This window comes from Ascaphus truei, chromosome 3 (genome assembly GCF_040206685.1).
Source record: "Ascaphus truei isolate aAscTru1 chromosome 3, aAscTru1.hap1, whole genome shotgun sequence".
Classification (NCBI taxonomy): domain Eukaryota; kingdom Metazoa; phylum Chordata; class Amphibia; order Anura; family Ascaphidae; genus Ascaphus; species Ascaphus truei.
In genome coordinates this window covers 284,822,218-284,844,576 of record NC_134485.1, presented here as the reverse complement: position 1 = coordinate 284,844,576, position 22,359 = coordinate 284,822,218, and the positions used below count along the sequence as shown (strand labels likewise).

The window sequence follows — 22,359 nt, the reverse complement described above, 5'->3', positions numbered from 1 at the left end:
AGTTTCTTTAGCAATGTCCAGCTCCTCAGTGAGACTGTGTAGTTCCTTTCTGGAAACTTCCAGGTCTGTGCGGCAGCTTTTGGTCTCATGATGTGAGGCATCCAGTGCTCTGCGGAGTGTCTGAACCTCTTTCTGAGATACGTCCACCTCTATCCGGACACTGTTGACCTCCTGTTGTGAGACATTCAGCTCTATGCGAAGAGTGTGAACCTCTTGCTGGAAGACTGTCATCTGCTTCAGTGCCTCCTCATACTTCTGCTTTAGCGTAGCCACCATTTCATCAGATTGGCTCTGCTTTTCATCCATGGTGGAAATAGTAGCATTTGCAGTATCTAGCTCAGTCTTGAGATCGTCCAATTCTGTCCTGGCTAAAGAGTAAATTGTGAGCACATCTTTTTGTAGCTTCACGTTATTTTTCTGTAGCTCTGTGTAACCATTTTCCTTTTGTTTCAATTGTTCACGGAGCATATCACAGTCATGCCTGGCATTTTCCAGGGCATCTTCATGGCTGGTCAAGGGATCGTCACTCACTGGTTCCGGTTCCACTTCCCTGGGATGGTTGGTTGAGGGTTCCTCACTGTTGGCACCGGACAGACACTTCTTTGGGGTACACGACTTCTGATTTTGGCCCTCTGGATATTCGGTTAACCGCGGGACGAATTCTCCATTTTCTCTAGGCTGCAGGGCAACTCGGTCCCCCTTTTCCTCCACAGGATCTGCGGACGTGTCTGTTCCTTCCACGGTAAGTGAAGAACCGCTTTTCTTTTTCCACCTTTGACACCGTCCCTTCAGGGATATTGGGGTCTCCATCTTCATTTGAAATTTTAGCAGTGTCACTGGATCCACCCGGCTTTTCTTGCAACTGTAATAGCTGACGGAAATATTCGGTGATCCACTGCTCCCGCTCTGTCTCCTGCTGATCATATTCGTCATCAAAGGGAGCGGTCTTTTCTGTTCGTGCCGAGTTCAGGCACCCCCACCATTCTTGGGGTGTTTTGTGGGTGTGACTCGGTTCGGATTTCCCGTAAGAGATGTCTTCCTCTTTATTGGACTGGAAGGGCCACTCTTCCATGGGGTAGGGTTCATTACAGGAACGCTGCATCTCGTCCTCCATTTTTAGGCTATCAGGTGTCATTTTCTTCCGGACTTCAGGAGGCGCTATTGCAGCTGTATTTGCTAGAACCCCCAATTGTGGTAGTCCTACAGGTGGACAAATTTTGCGTGTAGAGGTCGTAGCGCTCACAGACATCTCTGTATAATTTTTCTTTCTTGGATAAGTTTTACAATATCAGCAGTACTGTGCATGCATTTTCTCTTATCAGGTATACAAGATGTGCAGTTGCTAGGTAAAAAAGTCTATTTGCTTTACAACGTTTACTTGCTAGATATAATCTCTCATTAGGTATGCTGAATGTGTGGTTGCTAGGTAAAAACTTCTGTTTACTTGACACCATTTACTTGCTACAGTAGGTCCAATCCCTCCGTTTCAGCAACAGAATTTGGTTTTCTGCCTGAGTTCAGTAATTTTCAGTCTCATCTTTGGGTATTATGGCATTCACACTTCACAATTTGGGTGTCTGTTTTTCTCCCAAGATATGTATAGGCATACTTTTTTTTACTTGCAGAAAAAAAACATTCTTTGCAGTGGACTATTTCTTTCATTCCCGGCAGGGTGACTCAACACTCAGCAATTGGCTTTGAAATACCTTTTTCCCTCAGCATTTACACTCAGCATTTGTTTGCTAAAAATTCCCCTGCTTCAGCACAGTCTTGTATCAATTTTCACACTTTTCTGCATATACTCCATTCACAGCTGGTAGCCCTATGCGGTGTGGCAACCTTTATTTGCAAAATCAGTACCACTCGTGGGTCACCATCTGTATTCACTGCTTCAGCGAAACTTTTGAAAACAACAAACACCTATCCCTTTTTAAGGGCTGACTCACTTCTTGAACCCTGACTATGGCTGGAAGGCAAAACCCCTATTTCAATGACCATATTACACTTTGTGATAGGCAAATAAGGATTAGCTGTTTCAGCAGTCTCTCTCCTCTTGGGATTGGGGCAAAGAGTCCATCTGTGGTTTTGTAAGTTTCAGTGGTGTGTATCCCTTTAACTCTGATCTCTGCTGCATGAGGTTTTTTTTTTTTTTCTAAGTTGCTCAGACTTGTTTGTAGGCAAAAATCATAAAAAAAATTTCACATAAAAATCTCCGGTCCTTTTTAACTTCAAAGACACCTCTCATCCCACTTCAGACACCATATGTAGACGGAAGTTCACAGAGGTACACAATTGGAGACTTTTATAAGGTTATTATATAAGGCTTTATTGTGCCTTTTCCTTTTCATCAGGAAATCCATCCAAACACAGGGGGGGGGGGAACAAAGCTTCTATTCACTTGGGAGTATTTCTAGTGAACACTATGCAATTAATTCACATCTCCCTTAGTCAAACATTTCTCCCAGCCACAAACACATAGCATGAAATAAGCAGATATAAGAAGTCTCTTAAGAATGAAAGTCTTATCTGTTTCTTGGAGGGAAAATCTTCTCAGTTCCTGGTTCAGCTCCCTTCCCTCAGGGTGTGTCAGCTTCAGGTTTAGTAGTTTTCCCTGTGTCTTGAAATCAGCTCTGCTGTGTCTTCTAGCAGAGCTCAAGACATGTTCAGCTCCAGAGATCTGTGTTCTCTTGGTCAGTCTCTCCTGGGAGACTCAAGAACCCCTGCTCTGTCTCCAAAGGTCAGCTCACAAGTGAGCTAAGGAGTCACTTCCTGTCTCAACAGACAGGCTTTTGTAAGCAATCTAAATCAGGCAGGTGGTGTTTATTAATTGACTACCAGCAGTTAACCACCACACTGCTAGATTAAAGGCACATTACTTGAACAGGGATTACTCCCCTGTTACAGGAACCCTCTCCATGTTCTGCCTGCGGAGAACAATGCCACCGTTAAGTGGACTGTTCACAGATGGATTGTTCCTTCAGCAGGACCGTTGCCTCGGCCTTTACCGGAGAAAATTACAAGCCCTGGCTACTTCCAGCCCAGGTTGGGGGTAAAACCATCCAGGCCCTTGTAGATTTGGGCTCTGGGAAAACTCTGGTCTTCCAGGAACTGTTACCGCCTAACGTTTGTTCTTTTGACTCCCCATGGAGTATAGAATGTATACACGGCGATGTAAAACGGTATCCAATGGGCAAAATCCGGCTACAGGTAAAAGGTCAGGAGGCCTACCTCGAAGTAGGAGTCGCTTCTTGGCTCCCTGCCCCTGTTGTGCTCGGCCGGGACTGCCTTTCTTTTCAGACCTAATGGCTCCAGTCTCTCACGAGGAGCATTATTCTATGGCTCAGGAGAACCCTGGTAAACTGTTCTCCTTCTCGACAGACCTTTTCCCCAGTAGACACTGGGTTCAAAAAACTCGGAAGCAAAGACGCTCTGACAAACAGGACTGGTTGCAGAAATCTGGGTCTCAAGGTGACCATTCTAGTAGCCAGATGTCCCAAGTGATGGCTGGGGATGGCCAGAAGGAGGGGGATATGGGCCCTGGAGATTTACCAGACCTATACCTCCCTGATTTTTGCCAGAGGCAAAGGGAAGACCCAGTCCTTGCTAGACAGTATGATAAAGTGGAAAAAATTGATGAGCAGATATTGAATGCACAGGTAGTGATAGTATTCCCCCATTTTGAATGATCAAATGACATCCTGTGTAGGTGAATAGGCAGACACAGACAGAGGAGGTCACCAGACAGATATTGGTTCCCAAGGCGTTTGTTAAATCTGTGTTCACTCTAGCCCATACTGTCCCTTGGGGTGGTCACCTTGGTAGGGATAAAACATTGGACCGTATTTCGTCCCGATTCTATTGGCCAGGGATGCATAGTGATATTGCTAAGTTATGTGCGGCATGTCCGGAGTGCCAGCTAACTAGTCCGAAGGGACAAAAACCAGCCCCTTTGGTTCCTCTACCCTTGGTGTCAGTTCCCTTTGAGGGGATTGGGGTAGACTTGGTAGAACCTCTAGAACCTTCTGCGAAAGGACACAGGTTTATTCTTGTAATAGTTGACTATGCAACAAGATATCCTGAGGCGTTTCCCCTGAGAACTGCAACGGCAAAGCAAGTAGCCAACAAGTTGTTGGAGCTGTTCTCACGGGTTGGACTTCCCCAGGTTATGTTGACAGACCAAGGTACAAATTTTATTGCTAAACTGATGCAGGATGTCTTAAATTTACTAGAGGTCAAGTCTGTTCGGACATCGGTCTACCATCCACAGACTGACGGATTGGTGAAAAGATTTAACCGAACTCTAAAAGGGATGCTGAGAAAATTTGTAGATTCAGAGAAGAGAGTCTGGGATGAACTTCTCCCTTTTCTGCTGTTTGCAGTGCAGGAAGTACCCCAGGCCTCCACGGGATTCTCTCCATTTAAACTGCTGTATGGCTGCCAACTCCGGGGTATCCTAGACCTCCTAAAGGAGTCCTGGGAGGAACAGCAGTCCCCTTCTAAGAATACCCTGCAATATGTATTGGACCTTAGGAAGCGCCTAGATGTGGTCGGCCATTTTGCTAGGGAGAATCTTAGATCAGTCCAGGACAGTCAGGAGAGACATTACAATCAAAATGCTCATATGAGAGTGTTTCACCCAGGAGATCAGGTGATGTTGTTGTTACCCAGTTGTGAGAGCAAACTCCTAGCCAAATGGCAGGGCCCATTCGAAGTACTCCACCGCACGCGTGATGTGGATTATGAGATCACTCAACCAGGGTCCAGGAAGGGTAAACAAATTTACCATGTGAACTTGCTGAAACCCTGGAAGGTGCAGCTGTCTCTATTCATCCACCCGGTGTAGGAGGAAACGGACCTGGGTCCTCAGCCCCCACGGGAGAACATCGTGGGTGATGATAAAAACCCAATGGGTAGACAATTGTCCTCTGAACAAAAAGGGGACTTGTTAGAAATAGTTACACAATTCAATGATGTTTTTTCTGATTTACCAAGGCAAACTAATTTAGTTTCCCATGTGATAGAGACAGCACCTGGGGTAAAAGTACGTTCTCGTCCTTTTAGGTTGCCTGAAAGCCGTAAGGCCCTGGTAGAGAAGGAGGTACAAGAAATGTTACATTTAGGCGTGAGGGATCATGAAGTGAGTGGTGTAGTCCACTAATTAGGGTCCCTAGACCCGATGGAAAGGTAAGATTTTGTGTGGACCTCCGAAAGGTCAATGCGGTTTCCAAGTTTGATGCATATCCGATGCCAAAGGTGGATGAGTTAATTGATGCCCTTGGTAACGTGGAATATATATCCACGCTGGACTTAACAAAAGGATACTGGCAAATACCTTTAGAGGAAAAGTCCAAGTGCAAAACAGCCTTTGCCACTCCCATGGGTTTATACCAGTTTGTGACAATGCCATTTGGACTGCATGGAGCCCCAGCCACATTTCAGAGGCTCATGGATAAAGTACTGAGACCTCATAGGGCTTATGCCGCGGCCTGTCTAGATGACATTGTCATTTATAGTAAACACTGGCGGGCCCATCTAAATAGGCTGAAAGCGGTCCTCAAGTCGCTAAGAGAGGCAGGGCTCACAGCCAACCCTAAGAAATGTGCCTTAGGTAAGGCGGAAACCAAGTACCTGGGGTATGCAGTGGGTGGTGGAAAAGTAAGGCCACTAGCCGATAAGGTAGCTTCCCTGAAAGAAGTTCCGATCCCCCAAAGAAAAATGCAGGTTTGCTCCCTGTTGGGTTTAGCAGGGTACTATCGGAGGTTCATCCCCAACTACTCGGAAGTTGCAGCCCCACTAACAGACCTCACAAAAGAGTGTGCCCCTACACAAGTGGTATGGTCAAGGGAGTGCCAGAGAGCCTTTGAGGAGGTAAAAAGGTGTCTATCAGAGGGTCCGTCCTTTGAAGCCCAGACTTCGAAAAGCCTTTTATTGTACAAACCGATGCCTCAGAGATAGGGCTAGGGGCAGTGCTCTCGCAACAGTTTGAGGGAGTGGAACATCCGATCCTTTTTCTGAGTAAGAAATTGTTCCCAAGGGAAAAAAACTACTCAGTAATTGAGAAGGAGTGTCTCGCAGTAAAGTGGGCAATCGAGGCCTTGAGGCACTACCTGGCGGGAGTCCATTTTACATTGGTAACAGACCATGCTCCATTAAAATGGTTAAATACTATGAAAGACTCTAATGCTAGGTTGACCAAGTCAAACTTGACAAAGCGCCCTGTGCGTGAAGCGCGTCAGAGTACCTGCCAGGACTACCCATGTACTTGTTTTTAACAAATAAACTATTTTTTTCAAGTCCTGTATCCACCCGTTCATTTGGGAAGCTGTGCTCCGGTTTCTGTCTCCACGGGACTTTTTCACTATTCTACGTGTTTGCCTGGATGCACGCTATGCTGGAGATTACCTTCATATCCTCTACAAACCTCCTGCACTGTGCTTTCGTGCAGGGAGAACTACAGTATACAAGCCGAGCCGCACGGTGCCCAGCTGATTCCCTGGTGTTCCAATCACGACGACGTCACACTTTCAGTGTTCAGCAGACGGAGACGGAACTCCACACCGGAGCAGCTGACGGACTTCGGTCGGCTCCTTGAAATGGTTTTCAGTCCTCTACCGGACCTCTCTTCACCAGCTGTAATACAGCTTTGAGCAACGCAGCTCACATCGCGTGGTTCCCCTCCTCCCCCCAAGGCTTACTAACGGCCAACCGTGAGTACAAGTGGGCACACTTTTGGTGCTATACGAGATCAGCCAGTTGCCTTGAACCACTTGTTTCTTTATTATACTGGTGGCTGTGAGGAGGGGTTATTTACTAATTTACATTCATTTTATGGATTGATATTCTCTTTTCTAATGGATCTTTAAGCACCAAATATGCACACCCATATGTTGTCATTGAGCACCGATAACGTTTAGGGCTGACATCAGCCCTGGATACAATCTTTTGTAGGAATTCAAACAAGCAAGTGTACTGTAAATTGGTCAGGAATTAGGGTGAGTGTGAGGTGTCAGGGCAGATGGTAAGTATAACAGAAAAATGCAAAAACTTACATGTAGATAAGTCAGTAATTAGGGTGTCGGTGTGAGGTATAGAGAGGAGCATGTCTGTTTATAGGGATACTTCATTACAAAGGTATAATGTATTTATATTTCATAAATGAAAGATACACATTATTGTTCCCAATTGACTTCTGTATTCAATGTATTAAAAGCTTACTTAGTTTGTATTCACATGTTTTTCTTTCTGAAATTCCCCTTGATAATTGTAACTTTCTTGTCCTTGATATGAATGGGACTGTGAAACTGTTTCCCACAGATGTATCTGTTTTTTTTATGATTGTTTGTCCTGTTTCACCTACAAAAAATGCACTATTGGGCATCGGTTTAGGGCTCCATTTCACCGCAACCAAATTGCCACCGGTCCTCTGCCACCAGAACTACTCGCCGCAGGTCGTGTCATCGCTAGTCACCTCATCACCTTCCACCATCCACCATCTTTAAATGTCCTCGGATCTCCCCAGCCCCAGGTAACATTGCACATCCGCCGCTCCGACTGCATTTGTGAGCACGCCCATGCGTGCGCACCACCAGCAAACTCAGCGCGGCCGTCAGCAGCCAGGACACATTTTTATTTCTCGTGGTGAGGTGACGGCAATGAAGGTGACCTGCAGTGAGTAGTCCAGACAGTGAAGCACTGATGGCGATTTGGTCATGGCCAAATGGTCGTGGCCAAACGTCCCATTCTGCTAGAGCATTGTGGGCAAATTATAAAGTATACAGCATTGGATGAGACACAAGTGAACAAGTCTATAATTATATTCTCCTGATGTGTGTGGTGTATGTATCGAGTCTGTTGTTAGAATGTGTGTGCAGGTCTCACATCTTTTGAGTTGACAGGGGAATGTGCCGTAATCCATGGGCTGTGACAAGGAGCTACTTATGATACATTGTCTAGAGTTTGGTGGCTGTCTATAGGAGAGTAGGAGTGGTTTTGAAAAGATTTAATTAAATCTGTTTTCTTTGGATGGTTGATTATAAATCTTTAGCTATTCTGCACAAAACTTCCAGTTGGGCATTGTAGGTATTAACTAATGGTACCTGTTTTTCTTGTTTCTGCTTGTATTCCAGGAGGTTTTTATGTATATGCTGGTGGGTCTGTGTATTTCGCTTTCTGTAATTATGTGATTGTAACCTTGATTTATGATGTTCTTCCTCAGTGTGCCAAGATGCTGGTCTCTGTCTGTAGTATCTGAGCAAATCTGGTTGTATCTTATTGCTTGGCTAAAAATGATAGAGTGGTTTGTGTGTCTGGGGTGGAAATTGTCATACCATACAAATCTAGGCTAATCCTTAAATTTGTGGTTTAGGGATGTCTGTATTTTTTTGACGTTTTGAGGAAATGAATATGTGTGTGGGAATGGTTCAGTTTTAGGTAACGGTGGGATGGAATTCATTAAAGCTTTGATGGAATTGGATGCCATCCTGTTCACTGAGTCCAAATAATTAGGATATCATCTATGTAGCAGAAATAAGCCAGGGGTTTGGTGCTGCAGGTGGACAAGAAATAATTTGTTCACTTTGCCATGAACGGATTTGCATACTGAGTTGCCATCCTTGTGCCCATGGCTATCATCCAACAGATGGGAAGACTTTGCTTGCAGAGTTTCTAGCTCTCACAAGCGTCTCTGGAGACTTTTTCTTCTTTACTTTGGTAAATTCTGAAACATCAGCAGTACTGTGGGTAAAAGGGGACGATAGACAGCACTCTGATGGTGTTAAATATATGCAATTGCAGGGTGCACGGAACAAAAGGGGACCCTTATTCCCCTGTATAGTACTAACAAATCTACGTAAGTACCAGCACTCACTGTCTAATAGCTAAATGATGAAAACAGTTGTAATGCAGAATAAACATTTAATAATAAAATGAACCACAAATAAATCAAATGTGTTTGCAGAAACCAGTATCACAAATGGGCATGTCACAAAGTGAGGGGTGGGGGGGGGGAAGAAGGAAAAGGGGAAAAAACATGAAACACAAGGAATATACACAAAAAAACGGAGAACGGAAAGTATGCTAGGGGGGGCGACGTTTCGAGGGACTACCTCTTCATCTGGCCCATTCCCCCTGGTCCAAAAGGACCGAGAGGTACTTACCTAAGCCTCCCTTCCCCTATACCTGGTCAAATCAGACACCCCTGAAAATAGCTAGTAAACATATAGTGTAAGCTAAATACAGCTAAACAGCTAATAGCAGGGCAGCAAGAATCCACTAATGGTACAGTTAAAGCTGAACACAGCTTGCAAGAAAGCAGCTTGCAAATGAGCACCAAGAGTCCACACAGTCAGTGAAAGGTTAATGAGAAAAATAAATGAAGTGGTCAAACCCTCAGTGGCTCTGCTCCTTCAGCTGCTCCACACGAGTGTTCAGCTTTAACTGTACCATTAGTGGATTCTTGCTACCCTGCTATTAGCTGTTTAGCTGTATTTAGCTTACACTATATGTTTACTAGCTATTTTCAGGGGTGTCTGATTTGACCAGTATAGGGGAAGAGAGGCTTAGGGAAGTACCTCTCGGTCCTTTTGGACCAGGGGGAATGGGCCAGATGAAGAGGTAGTCCCTCGAAACGTCGCCCCCCTAGCATACTTTCCGTTCTCCGTTTTTTTGTGTATATTCCTTGTGTTTCATGTTTTTTCCCCTTTTCCTTCTTGCCCCCCCCCCCCCCCCACCCCTCACTTTGTGACATGCCCATTTGTGATACTGGTTTCTGCAAACACATTTGATTTATTTCTGGTTCATTTTATTATTAAATGTTTATTCTGCATTACAACTGTTTTCATCATTTAGCTATTAGACAGTGAGTGCTGGTACTTACGTAGATTTATCAGCAGTACTGTGTGCACATTCTTTCTCATCAGTGATACTGGATGTGCCCTTGCCAAGTAAAACTTCTGTATCTTCCTTGTGACTACAGTGCATTGCTTGCTGCTGCAGTTACTTGGCACCTTGAAAAAAATATTCTTCTGGCTGCAGCCCTTTTTCTGGGGCCACATAGGAATCATCCTCATCGTCCGGATAAGGCCTGAAGGGACACTGCTCAGTGTGGCTGGGCTCTTAACACCAAGAACACATTTTTTTCCCCATACTTGCATAGTCTGTATTTGACTTCAGCTGAGCGGCCATTTTTAAAATCCCATGGGTTTGTTTTTTTCACACAAGTGGTGGGGTAGACTCTGGTCACAGCATCAGTACCTTGTGTGGGTCACCATCTGTCGCAGTCCTCCCAGTCAAACTGTGGCATTGTGGCTTTCTCCAGTGCAGTTTTCCTGCCTTGGTGTGTAGCCCTTTAAATCTGGTCACTTCGGCACATGATTCTTTGTTTTGTTGCTCAGGATGTTTACAGGCAAAAGCACAAAAAATCACAGGCAGTCTCCGGGACGCCTTTTAAATTTAAGGGCCACATCTCATCCCAACTTCTGACACCATATGTAAGAGATGTATGCAGAGGTATGCAAATTGAGACTGTTTTAGGAGAAAATCATATCTTGGCTTTATTAAGCCTGTTCCTTTAACAATGTAAACACAAAACAAAAAGAAAAACCTGCTCAACTTTGGAGAATAACTAGACAGTATTGTAGATGCCCTATCTAACTGGATGGGTAGCTAAGCTTGTTACCACCCTAAAAGTCCAACAAGAAAGTTTCTTATCTGTTTCTGTTGTAGCTATAGGGGTAGGCCTCTCTGTTCTCCTGGGTCAGCACCCTGGTGTGCTTTGGCACTCTTTGTGTCCAGGTAAAGAGTTCTTGTCCCCATGTCTTGTTGTCAGCATACAGTTCTTTTGTGTGCATCAAGACATCATATTTTCCTCAGGTCAGCCCAGTCGTGGGCTAAGAAAATCTCTGCAGTCCTCCTTCTCCTTATGTCAGCCCAAATGTGAGGTAAGGAATCTCTCTTTTGTTTCTCACATCAGGCTTTTCTAAAAGTCCTAATCAGCCAGGTGGAGTCTGGTTGATTGCCTGTGTGCAATTAACCAGCACACTGCTGGATTTAGAGGCAGTTTTTCTCAAACAGTGTTAAGTCCCTGTTACAAGCATATTATATTTTTTTTGGCATGATAAGTTAGAAGGGTTCTGGTAAGATTCTGACATGTTATATTTGGAAGAAATAATACCATTACAAAATATTGTTCAGCATGTGTACATACTGTACATTTGTTATTATCATCAAGTGTTTTTACAGGTACAATAAAATTATTTTCTTGATGTAACCTTTGAACAGGTTCTATTAACACAATCTCACTTGGTTTTAACTTTTGGTTGCTATGTTTTTAACACCATATCCATGATCAATCTAAAAGAAAAAATGTGAGTTTGCAATACAAAGGATCACACTGTCTTTTAACACTTTGGGTATTAAGTCATGGGGTGTACGGCAACTGTCATATGCCATTTGCTCATTTTCTAGTGAGATCATGTTCTAACATTGCAATGTTACATAGTAGATGAGGTTGAAAGAAGACATACGTCCATCAAGTTCAACCTATGCTACATGTAGACGACAGATACTTTATCCTATATTTGTACTTACAAATATTGATCCAGAGGAAGGATCCCCCCACCCAAAAAAAAACAGTGAAATATCACCTAATTATATATCATAAGGGGAAAAATAAATTCCTTCCTGACTCCAAATATTGCCATTCAGATTACTGTATGGATCAACATCCTTCCCATGTTTACTTATATGTATCCCTGTATACCTTTCCTTTCTAAGACGATGTCCAACCTTTTTGTAAAGATAACTATTGTATCAGAAATCACAGTCTCCATGGGTAATGAATTCCACATTTTAACTACCCTTTCTGGAAAGAACTCTTTCCCTTGTTGCAAGTCGTTTGTACTGCCCTTGGGATGAAGTTATTTTGAAAGCTCCTTGTATTGTCTTTGAATATATTTGTAAGTTATCATATCCCCTCTTAGAAACCTCGTTTCTAATGTAAACAAATCAAAATTAGCTAGCCTCTCCTCATAAATCAGATTATCCACCCCATTAATTTGATGGCTCTTCTCTGCACGTTTTCTAGTTCCATAATGGTTTTTCTTTTAATTTGGGGCCCAAAACTGTACTCCATATTCAGGGTGTGGGTTTACTAATGCTTTATAGCTCTTCTTTTATTCCATCATCGGTGATGCAGCAATCATTGTGTGATTGCTCCCGAGGAGTGATCACGTGTTTGAGAAGTGCTTCAACACCTCTGGCACTCAAAGGGTTAAAGGAAGATTTTTGTTTTTTTTCCTGTGGTAGTCACAGCCACTTTCATCAGGACCTATAATAACAAACTTCATGCAAGAGTCCTTTACCCTTCTTATTAATTATACAAACACTATAACCTGCATAATATTAAGGGGGAAAATAATCTAAATATCAATACAACTATATAAAAATAAAATGAATTAGTCAACAAAGATAAATATTTTATATATCAAATGATACAAAATAAATATACACATGAATAGTTGCTATATACATATCTAATCATACCACAATTGTTTTCAGGTTGGTGTAGTGTGCAACTTCTATGGAGATATTTACAAATAAATAAAAAGTTTCCTTACACTACAATATATTTGAATAACTTTCAAAATACTGTATATCATTTAAGTGTGTGATATTAAAATATACTTCTCATTAATGATGTTACCAACACAAAGAGAACAACTGCATGACAAACTGATTGTTTAAAATGGATACCAGCTGTTACATGACCAGTGGAGGCTCCATACGACCTCTCCATAAAAACTACTGAGACACAAAAGATGAGATAACTTGGTCACAGCTTTATTAAACATTACACATACAGGTGGTTCACCCATTCTCACCATATAGCTCTCAATAGAGTTCATGATCCATCTTATCATGACTCGCTACGTATCAAATCGGCCACCCACCTGCCCAGATGCCCACCAAACCCTAGGTCATGCAAGCCCAATGTTCTTGGCCAGACATGCCTCTATGATATAATCCAGGTCCACCCATGCTTCCCTTTAACCTTAAACCTACATCAAGATGAGAATCACCTTTGACCTCCTGATCACACTGCCAATGTTATGGCCATTTAACCCCTTAAACTGGCCATGACTTACCCCACAAAAAAATCACCAATGCCAAACATTAAATTAAAAATGTCTATCCCAATTTCCAAAAGGTGCACCCCATCACATCTAAACAGCCCAGTAATATCCGCTCCTAATTCCCTGTGCCTAACTGAAAACCCTCTTATGCAACCACAAACTTCTCTATTGATCTATTCCATGTTTTCATACACATTTAAATGCTTTCCACACTCCTTGCTCCCCTCCAAAATAACCCATACAATATTTTAGACCAAACTAAAACTAAACCCTGAAACTGACACTTCAACCGATACAAATCACTCCTCATATCCCTAACCAATCTACCAGATGGAGCCTTCCCAAAATCATCCCCCTACATCCAAAACCAGAATATCCAGCCTCTGCTTACCCCTCGTAAACCCAAAACAAAAGGCAACACTCCTTCCCAGCACAAACCCCTTCTCCCTTTCCAAATTACCAGAACCCAATCAGCATTCAAACCCCAAACTCTCCCATTTGATGCACGGCCACTCTTATTTCAGCTAAAAAGACGTAGGAGTTTCCCACCATCCAAATCACAATCCTCCTGACGTACATAAAGTAAATAAAGTAACACGCATTATATATTTCACAGATCCTTTTTTTTTATTACGTACATATGCACATATCTGTTAACAAACTTTACATAACTGGATTTGGAGAACAGATAATGGGTGCTCCAAAGTGACAGGATATGATAATACAATAGTAAAGTCCAATATGGGCCAAACAAAATAATAACTCTTAATGCATGGAGTGGGTAACAAAGTGAATATCGGTGAGAAGTCTTAATAGCTAAAGAGTTCCATCCTAAATGTGACATCCAGCAATGTGATCTCACACTGTTGCAGCCTTATTGGTGGTAAAGCAATAATAAATTGAATAAGACAAAATCACTCATGTATTATCTTCTTACATAAGTCCTTAGAAGTGAGAAGCAAAATAAGTCCTTACCCACTCCTAGAGTAATCTTAATGTGCATGTGTGGCGTGACAAGCCGTAGGTGAATGGATTCAAGCAGGCAAAAGAAAAAATCTGCAGTGCACAGCCAAGGGAGCCAGGTTGTAGTGGTAATAAAAAAAGTCCTTTATTTAACAGAAAGTCATCACCATGGAGGTGTAAGAAAAAAACCTCCTACATGTTTCGCACCAGCAGTGCTTATCAAGGAGAACTCTACCAATAAAGCACTTCTGGTGCGAAATATGTAGGAGGTTTTTACTTACACCTCCTTGGTGATGACTTCCTCTAAAATAAAGTATTTTTTTTTATTACCACTACAACCTGGCTCCCTTGGCTGCGTGTTACTGATTTTTTCTTTTTTCTTTTACCAACTTTACATAACACCTAAACCTATCCGATGACCATCTCCCAATCCTATGGGTCCGTCCTTCACATTGGATACAACAGAGTTTATTATAAATATTGAATCGATTATGGATCTTAAGGCACCTCTCTTAGTTACGATGGATGTTAATAGCTTATACACTTCAATCCCGCATAAAGAGGGGAGAGCGGCAGTTGATTGTGTGCTATGAGGGATCATTTCTTATATGATCAAACCCAACAGAAATACATTTTAGACTTACTACACATCATTCTACATAAAAATTATTTTTTATTTGAAGACACATTTTATGAATTATGAAAACTCCCATTCCTCCTATGCCCGTAAATATGCTCTCCATGTACCCAGTGCTAATGAGTTCCTCTTCAAATCTGTCACCCTTGAAGTGCCAGCCTCTATAAGAACCTGGGACATAAATGGCCTACCGAAGCTGCTCCCGGAGCCAGTCTCCTGAGCTCTGATTTTAAAATGAGATAATGTGTCGGCTACCATATTATGAATCCCCTGAACATGTTTTCCCTTAAAATAAATGTTTCTCCATAGACATTGTAATACAAAAATCTCAATAAATTAATCACCGGTCCTGAATCCACCACCATATTGTCTGACATTTATTTGCTAGTTAAAAACCTCCACCCACCCCCCCACCACAGTGCCACAATCAAAGGGAAAAACTCCTGAAGTCTCAAATTACATAATAATCCAGCAGCCCCCTATTCCTTAGGTCATTTCTCCGTGCACCATCTACCCCAAAAACAGGCACCAAAACCCACTGAAGCAGCTGCATCTGTAAATATCTGAAAATCAGAACCATCACTCGTGTCCTCCATACACAATGTCTGCCCATAATACTGCTAGCAAATGCTCCCAAATACTCAAAGCTTCCTTCACCTCCCTCATTAATCTAAGAAAATGTTCAGGCCTTTTAACACCTGCTGTAGCTGTTGCCAACCACCAACAAAAAAAACTCTCCCTGTAGGCAAAACCCTGACCGTGAACATCAGACATCACAAGACTGAGTTATACTCCCTTAAGGTTAACTTCTTTCGAAACAGTATACTTCCTACCACCTGCTGTATTTCCCTACATTTTTTAATTGGCAATCTGTACTCCATCCTCTCTGTATCTATTTCTATTTCTAGAAAGCCCTTGCTTGCCCCTCCATTTGTTTTTATGTTTGTTTCTATCTCAAATTTGGGCCCCTACAGCCGAACCATAGTGCAGACTCATCTTTATAATGGAACCTCTAAACTACCAGATTTGGGAAATACAACATTTTCTCCAGTTTCGAGGGCGGAGGTGTTGGGATTCCATGTCTCCCAAACCACCGATCCTCATTATTAAATAGCGCTTTATTTTTTTATTGCTCTGCCATCACATTTTTTTTTTATTTTGTAAGCACTACTATATCTGCTCTTTTCTATATCCTCATTAGTTCATAAAAACAGGGCAGCTAAAGCAGATAAAATATGGACAATAATGCAATATTGATGATGACTTATAGAACCTACAAGCAAGAAGCACGTTCTTATTACTAATAGGGCTGTTGTAAATGCAGTCCCTACTAAATACAATAATTGCATTTTCTATTGCTTAATTTTGAATATTGGCATTGCACATGAATTGACAAACTATTGTTTCAAGAAATAAACTTAGTTAATAGGAAATAGGGATAGCTGTACTAAACATAACTTACTAAGAGAAGTAAAAGGGCAAATCTAGGGTTAATGATGGCAATATCAGTACAAATTGAGTGTATTATTCCTTCTATCCCTGCTCTAAATTATTTTAAAGGTTTCTCCGTGACTTTTGTTAACCTTGATATTTACAGTGTGATGTCTAGTCATTGCACAATCTATCCACACACCATTGTTTAATAGAAAAAATACATTATTTCTTTAGCTTACTGGATAAAGAAGTAAACTTTCACTTCAGGGACCCGCATTTTAGTTCAACCTATAGTTCTAGGTGAAATGAGCTTGGTGGTCTGTGTTAAATCTCAAGTGAGAAGTAATCTATAAAGTAGAGAAAACCTGTTGGATTCCCTTAGGAAGGAAAAACAAAAAAAAGTCTTTAGCATGGAATGTAAATCTCCTGGCAATAACTATTATTATCATCCTCAGTGACAGGAAATTAGCCTGATTTTAATCCACTAGATATTATTATTGGTGGAGTTAATTTAAATTGAAATAGAGGATGACTGGATGAGATCACAGATTAAACATTAAGGGGCCTATTCTATAAGCCTCAATAACCCACTAATCGAGGCGTTTTCGGCCAAAATGCCTACTGCTATTCTGTAAGCCTTGATAAGTGGGCGATAAAGGAATGAATCGCCAATTTTTTCAGCCGTCCAAAGCAGATCGCCGGATGACCAGCAATAAGCCATTTTCTGGCACGTTCGGAAACTCATGCAATTCTAGTAGTCTCGATTAGTTTATCGATGCTAATCACGGCTCTAGAATGTGAGTTTCTCCCAAAATCCTCACGCCAGGAAAAATTAGCGTTAGGCTGTTGAAAACCTGCTGAGAAGGCGGCGAGAGAGGACTGTGAAAAAAATGCTTTTTTCCTGCATCAGATTGATAACGGGAGTCTCTGGAGCTGATAGCCATTAATGTCAGCACCGGAGACCCCCGGCATGAATCCCATGCATTAAAAATTGATTTACAGGCAACTGCATTACCTTAGTGGCTAACCGCTAAGGCAATGAAGGGGTTAACTACCATTGCCATGCTTATTGTGAGTAGCGGGGGTGAGGGAAGGTGGTAGTTGGTCCTTGGTGGGTGTTTAGGCCTTGGGGGGGGGTTGCAGGTGGAGTTAACCCCTTCATAACCTTAACAATAAACAAAAATACACACAAAAACCTTACTACCCACCTCCTCTACCCTCAACAACCCCCCCCCCCCAACACATACAGTACAGTAATGGGCAAAATAACTATTATCCTCATATGGATAATACTGTTGCTCTTTTGCCCATTCAAAATCAAACATTAGCCAGCCAACATAAATAAAGTAAATAAAACTTTCTACTTTCCCCTGCCATCATGAAGGGCATCCTCATTAGCATTCTCCAGGTCCATGTCCTCTGTTGCCAGCAAGAGTACATGAAAAAATATAATCTAATGGCCCCTAACCCCCTAACCCCTTAATCACCTTAGCGATTAATAACCGTTATATTAAATAAGGGGTTAACCCCTGTCCCCTGCTTCCCACACAGGAGGCCTAACCACCCACCTCGGCCCCACTATACCCACCCTGTACCATTGATTGGCACAGTGGTATATCATAGAAAGAAAAAAGATACTGCCGGCGCCAATTCAAACCGTGTAGTGTAAAGTCCAAATCAAAGTCCTTTGGTGATGGTGATAAGCAAAATGCAGATTTTCTCCAAGACGTGACGTGATATGTGAAAAAATAAAGAGAAAATTATAGTGCAGTATGTCAAAATGAGGACATAAAAACATATAACACTAACAACATATAACAAACAAGACAGACTCACAACAACAACTAGCCAGACAGAAAATAATAAAAAAAGCTATTTATTAACAACTAATGCAGGATTCTGGAGGGTTTCACACACTAATCCGGGGGGGCAAAATCGTTACCCTACTCACAGGATGCAGGATGTTTGAAAGCAGCAGGACTGGAAACACTTTCTGTGGATCCAAGATGGCGACCGGAGCTCACTCTCTGGCGTCCCCACGTGTGGCAGATGCTGTATGGATGCTGTATGGAGCTCCAGGGGCGCTGGAACAGTGATGCTGCTGTGCGTGTCACGCTCTCTCCTCCTGCCGGTTTCCAATTCTCCTCCAATTCACCCCTTTCCCCCTTCCCCTCCTTCCCCCTCCCTCCTCTCCTACTCCCCCTCCCCACTCCCCCTCCCCTTACCTATTCCCCACTCCCCTTCCCTACTTGCCCCTCCCCCTGGCCTTCCCCCTCCCCCCCACATTCCCCATTCCACTTCCCCCTCCCTCTTCCCCTCTCCTCCTTCCCCCTCTCCCTGTCTCCCCCCTCCTCCCTCTCTCCCTCTTCCCATCCCCCTCTCTCTCTCCCACCTCCTCCCCCTGTCCTCCCCTCCTCCTCCCTCTCATCTCCCCTCCTCCTCCTCTACCCACCCCCCTCTCCCCATACGTCTCCTCCTACCTCTCCCCTCCCTTTCCCTTTCCCCTCCCCCTCCTTTCACCTCCCCCCTCTCCTCTCCCTTCTCTCCCTCCCCTTCCCTCCCTCTCTCCCTTTCACCCTCCCTCTCCCCTCTCCCCCTCTCCCCCTCTCCCCCTCTCCCCACCTTTCCCCCTTTCCTCTCCCCCTCTCCCCCTCTCCCCTTCCGCTCTCCCTTTCCCCTCTCCACCCCCACTTCCCCTCCCCCCCCCTCTCCCCTCCCCCTCTCTCCACAAAAAAATGCCCGACACAGCATTTTCCTCTAGGTTTCATGTTTAAATAGTTAAATGTGCACTTATTAAGTTCAGTCCCCCAAAATGTTATTAAATATTGGATAAGTATTTACACCATAACTGTACTTTGTCAATTTCCCTATCAACATAGAATTTGATTTTTTTATGTTGACAGTTCCCCAAAATTTACAATATATGAATCATCCAAACACCACTGGTGTATCAGCTGACCTATTAAAAGAGCATTTCCATTTACAAGTTGACAGACGGCAACAACTGATATTTTTATGTGAAATGCCACATAATGTGTAGTGAAGCTGTGTTGAGATATTTCAGATTCTTTGCCGGCCAAAATATCTGAACTGTAAAATTGGAACAAGTAGTAAAAAAAAAAAAAAAAAACATTGTTTGCTTTTACAATTATAAATAAGTCAAAAGTGAAAATTAAACAGTATGATTAAGCATGAATAATAAATAAATAACTTGGCTAATTACCATCACTGTGTATATATATGTGGCTGCAGTCCTCCAAGACAGCTCTATGCTGTATTGCCAGGGATTTAGACCTAGATGTCTGACGTCACTAGGGGGCGCCATATGGTCTCTCTGACGTCATCAGGTGGGCATCAACATCCTGGTTATGTGGCAGAAGGGGGAGAGGTGAGTATCAGGGGGGGTCATATATATTTTGACTGTTTTCTTGTGTTTGGTAGCCTTCACCTTGAGAAAGGCAGTATTTGACTGCCGAAACGTTGGATTTTATGGCATATTAAACCTCCTTTTGAGTAAGACCGTATGCCTGCTTCTTCTTTGTTATATCAATAGTGAGTCACGTTCGCAAAATAAAATCTTTATAAAGGGTGTAGGCAGAAAAATTGATATTATATTTTTCATAAATGAATGCTCATTAAATCATCACTCCTGGTTTGATTTATTTTTTTTTGGCACCCCCTGTGTCCCAAGACTTACTTACCTCCATAGTGGGTGCCGGTAGCAGCTCCGGCTGGACTAGTTAGGGCTATCATAATGGCGGGTTAAATGTCCTGCATCATGTGGGCCAATAGGAAGCCGTGACATCATCCCTTGTGGCTTCCTATTGACTCATGTGACCAGGACATTTAAACCTGCAGAGCTGCTATCAGTATTTCAGGGAGCAGGGGTCCCCACAGCTGAAATTAACAGGGTTCAACTCCGGAGATCCCTGCTTCCTACCCAGGGGGAAAAGCTTATGCTACTTAAAAAGATAAATCAAAGGGATGGGCTGTTTTTTTGTTTTTTTTTAAATACTGACAGACCTTATCTTTTTTTAAATGAATGTCTGTGTTTAAAAAGAAGATATAATAAGCAGGGTTAAACTTCAGCACACAATACCTTTTCATTCTTACTTCTCACTTGTCTGTTAACAAAATACGTTTAACAACAAGTACAATACCACAGCAGCTGTGATTATTCATTGAATTATGATAGTGCTCATGGAGGCAGTATCATAAAGAATCACCTTTTGGCTTGAATGGGAATTTCTGTGTGATAGTGTCTCAATCGATACTATTGCAGTTTACTGAATAACACCCTAAATTCCTATTGAACTTTTACAGGAATTGCAGCTGCATTCTAATTTGAACATACCTTTACTGTTCAACATGTAAGTAATTTGATACTTTCAATTGCTGGGGAAATTTTCAGCAATCTCATGTATCTCAAGTGAGCACTCACTTTGTTTATACATAAACCATGAAGTTGGTACCCAATTCTATGAAAGCAATTCAGACTAAATCATTTATTTAAGAGTATCAGTATCAATAGAACAGATGTTTTGAATGTAGTGCTGATTTTATTTTGCAGAACAAACAAAATTTGAAAATGTAAATATAACGAACTAATTACGAATGAGGAGTGCGTGAGAAATAATTATTGTCATGGTTGCTAAGTATGTGGTCATACAGCTTTTAAGACTATGCCTACTGTGTTCTATTGGTTTACCAAGTAGCGCGTGTGTGTAAACATACAATCCCAGAAAGCTCAAGAAACCCCAAAACCAACCACTTATATATATAGCAAATAAAAAGATCACTTGTTCGCACATTCACATGTCTTAGGCAGGTCTGCAACCCTGCCTTTCACCATTATCACCCAGCATACAGTGTTTCCCCTGCAGCAAGGGATTCTGGGAAATGACATGCAAATGAGCACACTATGTCACCTTTTGCCTGAAAAACCATTGTTACATGGAGCCCATATAAGCTAATGCTCGCCATTAACACAGCTTTAAAGCACAGCATGGGAGTCAGATGCAAAGCCAGAGAAACCATTCACAGGCATGTTTCAACCTTAATGGGTATCATCAGTGTGAAGTTGGTTGTACTGCTGGCTTTGCAATTTTCAAGGCTGTAGGGTTTACCATCACGTTTTAAGTTATGTTGGGTAAAAAAGGCAACAAGAAACCTCCACCGTATTGCATATAGCAAATAAAAAGATCACTTGTGAGCACATTCACATGTCGTAGGCAGGTCTGTAACCCTTCCTTTGACCATTATCACCCAGCATACAGTGCTTCCACTTCAGCAAGGGATTCTGGAAAATGACGTGCAAATGAGCACACTGTGTCACCTTTTGCCTAAAAACCATTGCTAGAATCCCTTATATATATGTATAAAGGAAAACCCAATGCCACATCCAATGTGACAAAAATACACAGTGAAATGCTTACATATTCTCTTGAAAAAGTGTCATTTAGTTAAACCCTTTGGCCAAAGCGTTATAAGCCTGCAAGCCACATCAAGGCATGAACAGTGAGCAGGTCCTAACACTACCTGATAAAATTCTCATTGACCTCTATTTGGAGGGAAAATTACCACATTGGGTCTGTCCAAACACAGGAACATGAAAAAAGACCTGCTAACTTAGAAAGGGGGGGGGGGATCTTAAACCCTGGGGGGATGGGCCACTAACCTCCAAACAACTGATAAAGATGAAAATGAAGGTTAATAAACACAAAACATCCCAGCAAGCTCAATGTCTGAAAATATAAGTATTTCACTGTGTATTTATCAAATTGGAGGTAGCATTGGGCTTTCCTGTCTTTTGTTGTATATATATTGGCCCATGTTTACTAAGCATCGCTGTTCTAAAAGATAATTTCCAAAGCTGTACAGGTAACAGACGTAATCAGACTATAAGGTTTCTTCTGGCGCAGGAAGGTGTTTTATGGAATACAACATCCGAATAAATTTGGCCCATAATGACAGAAACATTACTTTTGTTGGGAAATTATTTTAACGCTAAGTGGGTCTGTGGTATGATACTGTACCTACTATTTAATTGATGGTGCACTTGTTGACGTTAACATATGGCAATAGATAGTATATCCACATTTCATTGCCTATGCAAAGAGAAGACGAAGAGGAAAAAAAAATCAGATATCCTCTATTTTTTTATCGAAGATTCCTTGGTTGATGAGGAGGTCCAAT

General features: G+C 42.3%; 1 long non-coding RNA gene across 5 annotated transcripts in view; it reads right to left on the bottom strand.

The window, feature by feature from the left end:
- Positions 1-22,359, bottom strand: part of LOC142491073 (uncharacterized) — a 258,366-nt gene that overhangs the window by 214,559 nt on the left and 21,448 nt on the right. The window contains exon 3 of one of the 5 annotated variants that reach the window (XR_012800258.1): positions 19,388-19,526. The exons of the other annotated variants lie outside the window; for them this stretch is intronic. This is a non-coding gene — a long non-coding RNA (uncharacterized LOC142491073). The remainder of the gene's footprint in view (positions 1-19,387; positions 19,527-22,359) is intronic. 5 annotated transcript variants of the gene reach the window in all.